This window comes from Lagopus leucura, unplaced genomic scaffold, assembly GCF_019238085.1.
Source record: "Lagopus leucura isolate 7727_CA_CO unplaced genomic scaffold, USGS_WTPT01 Super-Scaffold_100001, whole genome shotgun sequence".
NCBI classification, from domain to species: domain Eukaryota; kingdom Metazoa; phylum Chordata; class Aves; order Galliformes; family Phasianidae; genus Lagopus; species Lagopus leucura.
In genome coordinates this window covers 86,097,834-86,110,535 of record NW_024962262.1, presented here as the reverse complement: position 1 = coordinate 86,110,535, position 12,702 = coordinate 86,097,834, and the positions used below count along the sequence as shown (strand labels likewise).

The 12,702-nt window shown below is 38.8% G+C and overlaps 1 long non-coding RNA gene across 1 annotated transcript in view; it reads right to left on the bottom strand.

Moving 5' to 3' along the window:
• LOC122178246 overlaps positions 1-12,702 on the bottom strand; it is a 41,746-nt gene that overhangs the window by 5,819 nt on the left and 23,225 nt on the right. Inside the window, exon 2 of the long non-coding RNA XR_006178259.1 lies at positions 4,518-4,651. This is a non-coding gene — a long non-coding RNA (uncharacterized LOC122178246). The remainder of the gene's footprint in view (positions 1-4,517; positions 4,652-12,702) is intronic.

The window sequence follows — 12,702 nt, the reverse complement described above, 5'->3', positions numbered from 1 at the left end:
GTGGGACACACTGTGGGCCTGAATGAACTTGGTCACTCAAGAGTGGTAATGTAAGGCACAGGATGTTTGCAGCATCCTTGAGTACTTCATAATGAGCCTGACAAAAGCATTAGTCACCACTGTATGAGTCTTAATTTCCTGAATTGAATCTGTTGCTTAGGAAAGGGTGACAATTCTGCAGCCTCAAGTCCTTTATTTAGCCAGAGAGAGTTGAGGTCTACGTATGCATGAGATCCTACTGAAGGCTTTGAGAGCGCTGCAGTAGGAAGTCACCCAGAACAAGCTCAGTCCATAGCATTAGTAGACTCTTCACATTTATTCATTTTTATTATACAGTGTGTTTCTTTTTAGACATCCTTTCAGAGAGGGTAATTCATCCTCTATGCACAAAGAGACTCTACTTCGCTTCTGAGTACATCAGTACCACAGCATGCTCTGTGTGACTTAGCCACCTATTGTTTTAATGATGTTTTTCCAACCTCATCCTTGCTCTCATTTCTATTTCCACTTCTTGAAGAGCAGGCTTTCAAACTTCTGGCTGCTTGGCGATGTGAGTATCCTGGCTCTGCATCACACAGTTGGCATTTGAGTGCACAGTGAGTTCAACTTGTCTGTAAGCTTGGACTCCTGAATTTTGGAGGATGCAAAACAAATGTATGCTCCATTTTTTTGCTTGGTGGTCCCAATCACAGCAAATGGAAGTGCTTGGCATGAGCTGCAGCCCTGAGTAATGGGCAAAGTGGAAGTGGAACATCATTCAGCGGGAATCCAGAAGACATCCTGGCTCTCAGAAAAAGCTGTGTTTACTCTAGCAAAGGAATCAGTATAGTGTCTTCTCCAGAGATTAATTACTTTTCATTCTCCATGCTCCCAGTTAACCTAGGTATCCCAAATACATGATCTGGGAAAATCTAAGCATGGTTCTCCAGGTTTAGCATGGTCTCATGGTTTACCTCAAAGGTCCTTTTGCCTTGCTGAGAAAGACATTTTTGTGTGGGTAGGCTTGAAGAGATTTTCTTACTTCCAGAACGTTCTCATGCCAGATGCAGCATACCCTTTCAAACCTTTACATAATGTACAGACTTTCTAAAGACTCAGTCATCCTGGAAAGGTTTTAAGGGCATTTTACTTCCTAGGAAAAATCATAGTGATAAATTTAATGATCTGCTTACTTTGAATGGAACTAACCTTTATACATGTAGTTTTAAGCGTTTTGGAAATATTTTTTTATATAGAATTTATTATGTGACTGGCATCTCCTTAGACTTACCAGAGCAAAGCCATTTATTCATGATCCTACCACCACCAGTTATCTTCATTAGATAGATAGATAGATAGATAGATAGATAGACAGATAAGTAGATAGATAGATATATTTATGAGATCATAGAAACACAGAATGATAGAATGGCTTATGTCAGAAGGGACCTTAAAGACCATCAAACTCTGACAGCCTGCCGTGTACAGGGTGCCACCCACCAGATCAGGCTGCCCAGAGTGCCATCCAAACTAGTGCTAAACACCTCCAGGGATGGGGCATCTGCGGCTTCTCTGGGCAGAGAGATTAGAAACCTCATTCCAGTCTTACTTCTGTACTCATGCAAAAGAATCCAACAACAAAAAAACCAACTTAATGAGGATAAGATGCTAGCAATCTATAGCATTTTATGATATCTTTGTGCTATATTTTCCTAGTTTAAAAAGTGACAGGTTCATTAGCTCTTGCTTCTTCAACTCTTGTCTCACACGACATCTCCTAGAGATTCTACCACCCATTTTCCCTATCAGTAAGTGGAAATCACTGCCAGTCTCAATGGTACAGCAAAGTCTTTGAGGCAACTGTTAAAGCTTGTTACTTAAAAAGAAAGAGAGAGAATTTTGTGGCTCATATGTTGTGAGGTTATTTTTTTTTCTTGTTTTATGTGATGGAGAAGTTGTTGCTTTTTCTTTAAAACTAGATGTAAAATGACAAGAAGAATACATGGGCTGAACCAGACCCTGAACTTCTCATTGTCCTCACCACTGCAATGCCTATTTGTTGTCTTAAAAGGATGACATTTCATTCCTCACTCCAAACATAATAAGTGGAAATTAGTTTCTTTCAGTTGCTTTGTGTTCATGATATTCTGCATTATGTGCAGTTGTCATCAAATCTGGACAATTACTGAAACCATTTGAGTATATCTTTAGCTGCAGTAGCTGCTGTTCTTCATGAACAAACTGTGTGCTTACAAAGCAGTGTCTGCAGTGTGAAAGTTCGGTAATAAAAAGGGAATTATGTTGATGTTATTATTTTGATTTGAAATATAGTGAAGCATAGAACACTGAAACTGAGTAACAAGATGTAAACTTCAAGCTGCAAATTTGGCCTTTCAGTAATGATTTCCTTCTAGTATTTCAGATTGTATTTCAGTGTTTCTTAGCAAAATTTCTCCTTTGTAGAGAAAAAAAGTAAACCTGTTATCCATGACATACATTGCTGATTACTTTTCACGTGGCTTTTTGCTGATTTGAAGAGTAAGTAAGTTTGAGAGTAAGTATAGAGAACCCAGATCAACCAGTATCAGAATCTCCAGTTATCTCATATACAGCTTCATTGTGGGGTCTCTTCTGCAAATCTCAGACCTGTTATTTTCTCAATAAGCAATCGTTACAATTTCATCTCAGCTGGAACACTATTTCTCCTCTTTTTTTTTTTTTTTTTTTTTTTTTTTTCCCTTTTGATGGGTCAGATTTAAGCCATCTGCAGGCAGATGGAAAGGAAAAGTGGAATTATTGTTTTCACCAAAAATTGTTGCAGCTGTCAGGGTGTGTTTGACACAAGCCTCATGGCTGAAAACAAAGACAGGACACTTTGTCCCGGCTGGATATCAGAGAGGATAAGAACTCTTCATGGCTAGCTCTTGGAGAACTGGGGGCTAAATGAGGTAAACAAGAACATTACTTAGCCATACACTAAGGCTTTCCAGAGGGAATTATTCGCTGACTTATGTACTGCTTTTGCTGAGCTCCAGTGAGACCCTATCGGTTTTGGCATGAGGTGGTAACTCTAAATTAAAGTCACAATATATCATACAAACCACTGTTTTGAGAAAGGCATACCACATGGCAGAGGATGAAACCATCAATTCCAGTACCTGTCATTACATATTGCTTTTATAATTCAAATAATTTATGGCCCTATCATTAGTAACTGCAGACAATGAGAAAGGGATTAGAGGAGCTTTCTAGGAGGGACACCATGAGGTATGACTCAAACCCTCCCAATGTGGATAGAAGATTATTTCACCACTTTGTGTCCAAACACTGCTGACTCGTAGGTCATACCAGCTTCTTGTGAAATCAGGCCTTTCTGAAGGAGCATGAAAGTCCACATGAAAACCAGATCCATCATTGGAGCTTGTCTTCAAGAAACGTAGACAAGTTTCCAGCTGGACTGCAGAGCTGATTTTGCACACTTGTAGGTGTTTTTGAACATAGGAGTGAGGCTTTTCATTGGCAATGTGATGTTTTCATCACCACAAGGCCCATCTGATATAATGTCTTTACCACTTGAAGGAAGAATTTGCTTTCATTTTGTGTGTGTGTTTTTTAACTACTAGAATATTGTATTAATATCATTAACATAATCTAAGATAGTTAACATCAAAATGTTGTCCTTTTCATCATGAGTCTTGAGAGTGATAATCCTGTGAATTCATCATGAGATCTACTTTTTTTGTTCTGAAGTGACAACTGTGTATAATCTCCCAGAGTTGACACTATCTTATTGGTATATATTCATGTTGTATTTTTCCCCCAAATACTCTATACATCTGCAGGCAAAATGTGCTTGCACTAAGCTAGAACTAAGAGAATAAGACATTTAGGAACTCTGAGCTATTATCTGTCATTAAGTCATATGAATTCTTGTGGTGCACAAATTCTGAGTAGCACTTTTGTTATTCTGTGGTTATTGACTATGCTGTAAAATAGCTCAGATGAAAGAATTTTGGAAACGATTCATCATCTGGTTCAGAAGATGCTGCTTCACACTGATCTTGGATCAAGGTAAGAAGGGTTCATGCTGCTACAGTTTAATTTGGCTAACTTGAATGGAAGGAAAGCCATGAAGATGTTCCAATTCCTTTTTTTTTCACTCATTTTTGGAGATCAGAATTTTAAATTCAACAAGAAAACCAAGAAATCAGACAGCTTTGGAAACATCTCATAGGGATCCCTAAAAAGGGAGGTCACATACAATAGATACCACATCCTATTCATGCCACTCTTAAATCCAGCAAGTGTGCTGTTGGAAATAGTTAAAAAGTTCTAGTGCATCAAAACTGATTTTCACAAAGAGAATTTCTACTATTTCTGCACTTGATATATGATGCCTGGACATGTACTATGCAAAGCCTTAGCAAGAGGATGTAATGGGCCATGTTCCCAACTAGGTATTTTGCAGCCATTTACACTTGCACGAAATGGGTGTGAAGTGTTCCCATTCAGAACTGATGATAGTCATTCACACTCACTTAGCAGGGCTGTAAAGGACCATGGAAGTGTCCGGAAAAGGGAAAACCAGGCCGGCATCCTGCTGGAGCTGGAAGTCGGACCAGGGGACAAGCCAGGAGTGCCACTGCTCTGTGCCTGATTTCTGTGAGCAGTTCTGCGAAGAAAAAAAACCGCAAATGATGTATGCTTATTCATTTCTACTTATAGCTATCTTTGTAAACGGGAAAGAGATGATATTAAATACCATCAAAGGGCTACGGCTGCCCTGCTCTCCCAGGGCCATCCATATTCATGCTGCTTGCTGCTGTATGCTATTGCTGATCTAGGTTCAGGTCCCTCACTCACTTGTGTCTCTGAGGTGGTGTATCTGAAGTAATCCCTGTACCTCCTTTTGGAGAAGGACCCTAACAGGCTTAAATAAGAAGAGAACCATATTTGGAACTAAGAAAGGTAATGGTATTGGAGATGATAAATGCATTACAGAGCTCTGAATGAATCCATCCAAAAGCAGTTAGTAGAGAAAGCATTGTGGGATACAAATGCAACCCATAGTTACTGCAAACAGCTCTTAGTCTCTGTCTCTTGGGAAAAATACACAGGTTTATGTGACTCCTGCAAACGGTAGGTGTAGAAGTGCGCAGTTCTATCACCGGTGTTACTCCACTCCTTAACCATGTTTATTTAGCTCCACACTGCTGCCCTAGACGTACTTTCTAAAATTTGAATGAGAATGATAGAACAGATGATAGCTTTTCCCACTTTCTGCAGGCTGCATGCATTAGTAGGGGAAACAGACATGTTTTCAAAAGATACTTAACAAAAAGATCCTCCAGTGTATTCTTTCTTTGCTACTAAAGAAGTGTTCTAATACCAGCACGTTATCCAAAAGCAGCACCACTATTTGGCTGTTTTTTATGCATCAGAGACTGCAGCAGTTGTTCTTTCTCAGTACACAATTGAATGTGACACTGCTATGCAAACAGTAGTGATATAAGGACTTGGGGGAAACACTGATTGCAAATCGCAGTATGATGGTTGTCTATCCATTTCTGTTGTTGTCCATGACTGGATGAATGTCTTATATTGTGTATTCCAATGCAGAATAAAATAGCTTAGCTAACTAACTAAAGGTCCAGATAATAGCTTAGAAACTTCAGCTAGGCAGAATGTGTCATAAAATCATGTCATAGAATCACAGAATGGCCTGGGTTGAAAAGGACCCCAAAGATCATCTAGTTTCAACCTTCCTGCCATGGGCAAGGTCCCCAACCACTAGAGCCACATCCAGCCTGGGATATCATTGGACAAGTAGAAGAAGTGTTAAGGTGCTTTGCCACATTTCATCACCTCCCTGCTAACAAAGATAAGAACTCAGATAGGTCATCCCTATTTAACCACTAAAACTTTGCGTCTTTTGTATGGGCTGCTCTAGAGCACTGAAATCAGGGAAGCAAATGTTATTGGTCTAAATGGATGTTGTGTTTTCACTACTTCTGTTCCTAGAATTGAGGAAGTGTTTAGAGATATGGTCACTAGTTACATACGTGGCTTTAGTTTCCTTACTGAGGGAGTCATGCAGTTTTCTGTATTTGTGTGTTGGGTTTTTTTTCCTCAACTCCTCTGTGATTTTTCTAGTGAAGCCTGCACTTGAACTGAACTCTTCAATAGTTACACTTTTTTTACCAGGTTGGATGCACAGTAACAGGTGCGCTTCAGAGAGTGGATCTGGGAGCACCGAGTCTCCTTGAGTAAAATTGTTTTGCTATTTATTTCACTAAGGTCCTAGGGTATTGTTTGTTTGTTTGTTTGTTTGTTTTTCTCTATATTTGTTCTTGTGAACTGTGCAAATTATATTGTGAACAATGCATGCATTCAGTTCTTTATGTTGGTACAAATTGCCTTCTGCATGCAATCATAGTTGCGAGGAGCTGGGAGGACAGGGAGGTCCCCCTGCTGTCAGCAGGCAGGTGACTGCAGACTGCACACAGAGTTGCTGTGTCCCTGTGAAACAAATATCTCCCTGGAAAATGTTGTAATAGGAAAGGCAACGACTGATAACATTAATTATGAAGGTGGGAGTTTTAAACCAAACAAGCAAATTGAAATCCTGAGACAAATTGTTCAGAGTTTGCCTATGTCGATTTCTGCGTAGATAGCTGTAATTGTAACCACAGGGCACATCCTGGGCAACAGCTTGGTGGTTACATTTAGAGGCAATTATTAAACGGTTTTGTTAATTACAAGCTAATTTCTCCCAACACAGCTTATGCTTGAAGCTTCTGTGATTCAAATGTGAGATGACTCCATTATTATTTTATTCAATTGATATTGGTTGAAACTAATTAACATACAAAAGTCAAATTAGTTTTAATTAGAGAACCATTACCGGAACAATTCTAATTAGTATTAAGGGTGCAAAAGTTTTCAGTGATACTGAACAGTTAAGTGAGAAGTAACTGTATGAATTGCTTTGAAGGCAAATAACTTTGGATAGAATATACTGACAGAGGTTTGGTCTTATTTTTTTCGAAGTGCCAGAAGCTTTAAGTGTAAACCTACCCTTAAAGACAATACAATAGGTCTGATAAACTACTTTGAAGATTCCTGTGCCTTTCTTTTGCTTTCATGGTGCACTTTGTAAAGAAGTCTGCTTTTCTCTCTCTTAACAGAGAAGCTAAAATTTAGCTAATTTTTCTCAGTTATACAAGCAAGGTCTCATTTACAGCAGGGTAATTTTCTGCAGCTGTTTATAGACTGGCCGTGAACAGCTGATCTCATCTGAAGAAGTCAAGCTGGGAAACGAGGGGAAAAGGTTGAGCAGGAGGTGAAATGGGTAATAGTATAACTTACTGTGAAACTGGTCATTCAAGAAAGCTGTGTGTTTTACCCATGTCCCAGTGCTGTTTGGTTTGCTATTCACTTTTTGTTTTAATATGATAGTTTTAGCACTGTAGAATTAATACATCGATGCTGTTATGACCTTCTTGTGATCTCAGATGTGACCCTTAAAAGATTCACAGAATGGTTGGGGTTGGAAGAGACCTCAAAGCCTGCCTAGCCCCAACCCCCAGACATGGCAGGGCTGCTCCCCACCAGCTCAGGCTGCCCAGGGCCCATCCAACCTGGCCTTGAATGCATCCTGGGATGGGACATCCACAGCTTCTCTGGACAGCTGTGCCAATGCTTCACTGCCATCTGAGTGAAGAATTTCCTCCTAACCTCTAACCTAAATCTCCCCTCTTTTAGTTTAAAGCCATTATCCCATGTCCTGTCACTATCAACTAAAAAGTTGATGCCACTATGTCTTTTCAACTAGAATGCTCCTTGACAAGTTTTAAGATTCCAGAAAAGATTTCTAAATTCCTATTATAAAATCAGAAATACTCACTAGAGCAATTTCAAGGATACATCCTCCAGTATTGTTACTAGGTTGTTAAAAATATGTTCCTAACTGTAAAGAATTTAAAGTCATGTAGCTGTTTCATGTTTCTGTGACTCCAGCCTTTGAATGTCATTCATCACTACGGTTGCAGAAATAAATAAATGGATTTTGGTGACAAAAGAAATACAATGAGGATAAATGGAGCAACTGAATGCCTATTCAATACTAAAAACCAGTGGGCAAATGAATCAGTTGTATCACCAATTAGACTGTCTCAACTTCTACAGACATACTGTGAAATGTAGCAAGTACATAGAATGTTCCCCTCATCTTTCTTGTATTAAAACTCCTGACAACTGCTTTATATGCCTTGAAAAGGACATCACTATCAATTCTCATTACAAGACATTCAAAGATGCGTTCTTGTGTTTAAACAAAATGGAGAAAGAAATCCAGTGGAAGGTGAAATGACTAACACGTTAGCAGGCAGAAAATGTTAGCAGAAAATTTTATCAAACAGATCAGTGCAGTTACTTCTAAAAGGGAAAGGACCTGAACGTAAATAGTAATACACTTGTAGTGTATTCATATTTTTTTTTCATGCTCAGATCATCATCTAAACTTCGGGGAACTGTACAGCTAATATGTTGTTGTAAATGCAATAAATGTACAGCTAAATGATTGCATTTATGTACAGGCCTTTGGCTGAATTTCAGACTTTTAATGAAGGTAGAGGTAAACTGAAAAGCAAATAAGCAGCTACCCAGCCAATAAAAGGAACATCCTCTATCAGCATGTATGTTTGTAAATGCCAAATTAAAAGAAGTAATTTGGATACAGAGCCAAAGCAACTTTTCTGCTGTGTGTGAACACAGAAGTGGTTCTTGCTTGAACCATCTCACTTTGAAGTTACAGACATGCAACATCAGAAACAACTCTTCCTCTGGCTGTGCAGCTGTCATTGAGCATTACTTCTGGATGCAGGGATATGGAAATAAAAAAATGCCTGTGCAAAGCTGGCATTCTTCAACTTTGAACTTAACTAACTATGTAGGTCTTGTCTGTGGAAAAGCATTATCTGTGCAATCTTAAAACAGAGTAATGAATTGCCAGATTTTGTGGGATGAATTCAGACCAGCAATGAACCTGAAAACATTAGAAAACATCTGTTCTCACCTGACTGAGATTTAAATTCACATGCTATATTTATACAATGGAAATGTGGTTCTATTTTAAATGTGAACAAAATGATGGTGAAAAAAAAAAAAAAGGCAGAGATGCTATAGTAGAAGATATGCAGCAGAGACAAAAAAAAAAAAAAAAAAAAAAGTTTTATTTTACTACAGAAAAAAAAAAAAGGCCAAATCCACTTGCATGGAAGTGAGAGAAAAGATCCCCATTAACCTCTGTACAGCTGGATGAAAACTTCAATTAGTGTCACTAATTTTCTTGGTGGATCATGCTCTAGATCTCTTCCTGTTCGTTGTTAAGCTTTTTCAGCTGCATACTGCTTTGTGTAACGTTGATGGTGCTCAGCATTTTGTCTCATTATTTCTTTTTTATTTTTATTTAATTGTATTTTAAGTATGGGAGATGTCTCTGAATCCAAGAATAAAGGAATGTAATAACAGTGGATGAGCTTGGATCCGTGCCTTGAAAACCTGTTCTCTGAATGCTGTGGGAATTAGTCAGATCCTTTCGTGCAAATGTACATAGAGCTACTGACTCTGGAATGATTTCGAGCTTCTGGAAATCAGATTATTTTCATTTGTTATCAGGAACTCATGCTAAGATTTGTTACAGGTTTTTACGTGTATAAAAAAGCCAAGGGGTATAATTGAAAAAAAAAACAAAAACAGAAAGGAAATGCTGGCTGACAAATGGATCTTTAATTTTTGTTTATACACCATGAATGCAGCCTAAAAAATGTTGCTCTGTCTAAACGAGTCTATATTTCTCATAGAAAAAGAAACAGGTAATTAATGACTGAAATAGGTTTATGTAACATTACTGAGCAGCCATTAGCTTTTATAAGTTACTTCCTTTTTTCAGGGTCCAATTGGTGGCCTGTTGGGAGCCCTGAACACTGAGCTGTCAAAGCAATCCCCCTTTATTTGTTTTATTATTCATTTTTTCCCCTATTTTTTACTTTCTCGTCACATTCCAATATAATTAGACAGATGATTACAGTAACACAGTACCATCTGTTTGAAGCTTAATACTATTTAAGTGTTACCATCCCTTTATTTAAAGGTACTGAGACATATGGGAATCATAAGCCATTTCTCTCTCTTCTTGCTCTGCTAAACTAGATGTTTGTATTCAGATGCCAAGTCCATGTTTGAAGAAAGATGGAAAAGAAATAATATTTCTAAAATAACCTGTAATAGCTCCAGCTCATCTGTCCCATTCATGCAAGTCCAGTTCCCTTCTTTCTCCAGGTCTTCGCTGACATTATTTCTCTGGGCACAGAAAAGCGACAACAATACAGAAAGAGATTGGTGCAGGTTTCACAGCCCTAAGCCTCAGTTAATGGCAGTAAAAAGAATAATAACAGTAATAAAGATTTTCTTGGACTGCTGTTTTTCTTGAGAAACTCCTTGAGGCAGCAGATGTATCCCTTCTAGCAGGGGCTGCATCACTGCCCAGGCAGCTACTGGAACTAATTTCTCTCCCAGGATTCAGATTTTCTGTAGCAAAATTTGCTGTCTTTTTTCAGATAGACACGTATTTTCTCACTTCTCTTGTATTGTTTTAGAAGGAAAGTTTATATAAAAGACCAAAAACACAAGAAAGCAAAATACAGCAGTAAGTAATTTAAAGATATCAAAACATTATAGTCAAACTGACACTGTGCAATATTACTCAGAAATGTGCAGAGTTATTCCAGGGATTAAACTGACCACAGAGCTTGCATTCCTCGTTCTTCAGAGCTAGCTTTCTGCCAAAGCACTTTAAGACTTTGGCATCTTTTGCTTTCATGTAACCAGGATTTGGGTCCTATAGCTTTATCCTCTCCACTCAGAGCTCTGTTCAGTGAAATCCCTGGGCTTTGCTTTCAGTGTTTATGACGGATGGGAGGAATGTGCAGAGGAAAGCGTGAAGGAAGCAGGAAGCCCAGGACAATGGTGTATTTGCCATTGCAGTGTAACAGTGTTCCTCCTGGCACTGGAGTATAGCAACGGTACCAGCAGATCAACAAGGAATGTGCTTAGTGCCTATCGGACACCAATGCTCCTACTGTTTCACCAGCCAGCAGAATGTCTCTGTGCTTGGAACTAAGTAACCTGGGTGCTCAGTGGGATTTTTGGTGGGTGACCCTGTGGAAGCCACTGCAGCTCAGCAGCATTGCAGCATGGCTCAGATCAGCGCTGAGGGCAGGCAGCAGGTGCAGTGGCTCTGTGTCAGCCAGGCATCTTGCCTCGTCTCCAAAATGGCTTTTGCTTCAACTGGAGATTAAAAATCTCCTTGAATGAGCTCTGTGTTTTGGTTTCTTTTTAAGGGTTGTGAAGCTGTGGCCAGTCTCCTTTTAAATATGGAATGAAAATCAGCATAACGTCTGATGCTACCCTTGCTGTTTGCTGAAAGTACATTGTGCCTGTTCTCAGAAGTACTTGAATCCATGCTATACAATTGGAATTAGTTCTTGTAAATTCTAGTGAAGAATTACCGTGTCAACTACTGTTCTGTAAACGTTAGTAACAAAGCTCTGAGGAAAAAAAAGGAGAAATCTAACATGGCAAAAAAACCCTGGTTAATTTAGAAAAATCTTGTATTGTGTTTTATCAAGAGCATTTTCAACAGAACATTATGAATGGGTACTCATCTTTGTAAAAGACGAAGAGCTTTTTCCTTTATTTTTCCCCCATTCCTTTTTATGTTTTCTCTTCTCACTCCCTTACTACATTCAGTTTTGGAAATGAATCCATTCCAACAGGCTGATCCTTTTTTGATGTTGAGTCAGTGAACAACTGAGCTATTTCACACTTGGGAAGCCAAATTTTGTCTCCTATTGCGCATGCTCAAGCCTAAATTTGGGCCTCAGATGTTTCAGCGGAGACAAGATTGCTGCAACACAGGGTGTAGAGATTTACACTAAGGCTCATGTAGATATGCTAGCAAGATAATGATTTCCAGGATGGGAAATCCTTTCACCTTTAATGAAAAATGTTGGAGAAAGAAACACGCTTAAAAAAATGAAACAAATGAAACAAAACCACTGAGAACAGAGGATGTGGTTTTAATCCTTAAGGAAGCTAAAGCGAATGTTAAAGTTAAGCTTTTCCTTTTGCAAGGCCAACCAAGTCTCTGGCATAAATCAGAGAAACATATGGGATGCTCTACTTACTGTTGTTGGTCAACAGTGACACTCCTTTGCTCTGCTTGTCCTGATGCTCTTTGGTCCTCCAAAGAGGGTAACACAGTGATCTTACTGCTATTTTGAGATGAAAGTCTCCTACTCTCACTCCACTGTGATAGATGTAGGGAAATTCACTGTGATCAGAACTGATCAGTACTTACTCTCCGAAAACAATAAACACAAGAGCTCTAAGATTAAGGTAACTCTTAAAATACATGTTACACTTTTATGCGGTATTAGATTTTAGCTGTAAACTGAATACCTTAAAGCTATCATTTTTACTGAGGCAGCCTCTTTAATGCTGGCATTATAGTGAGACTGTAGAGACAAACAAAGCTGCTGTTTTATGCTTAACAGTTTCTCGTCCGTGGCCTTAAGCAAAGGAAAATACTCTCATGATGTTCTGGGTAAAACGCTCTGGGTTAGATGAGCCCTATTCTCCACCTGTATGAAGTGACTTACA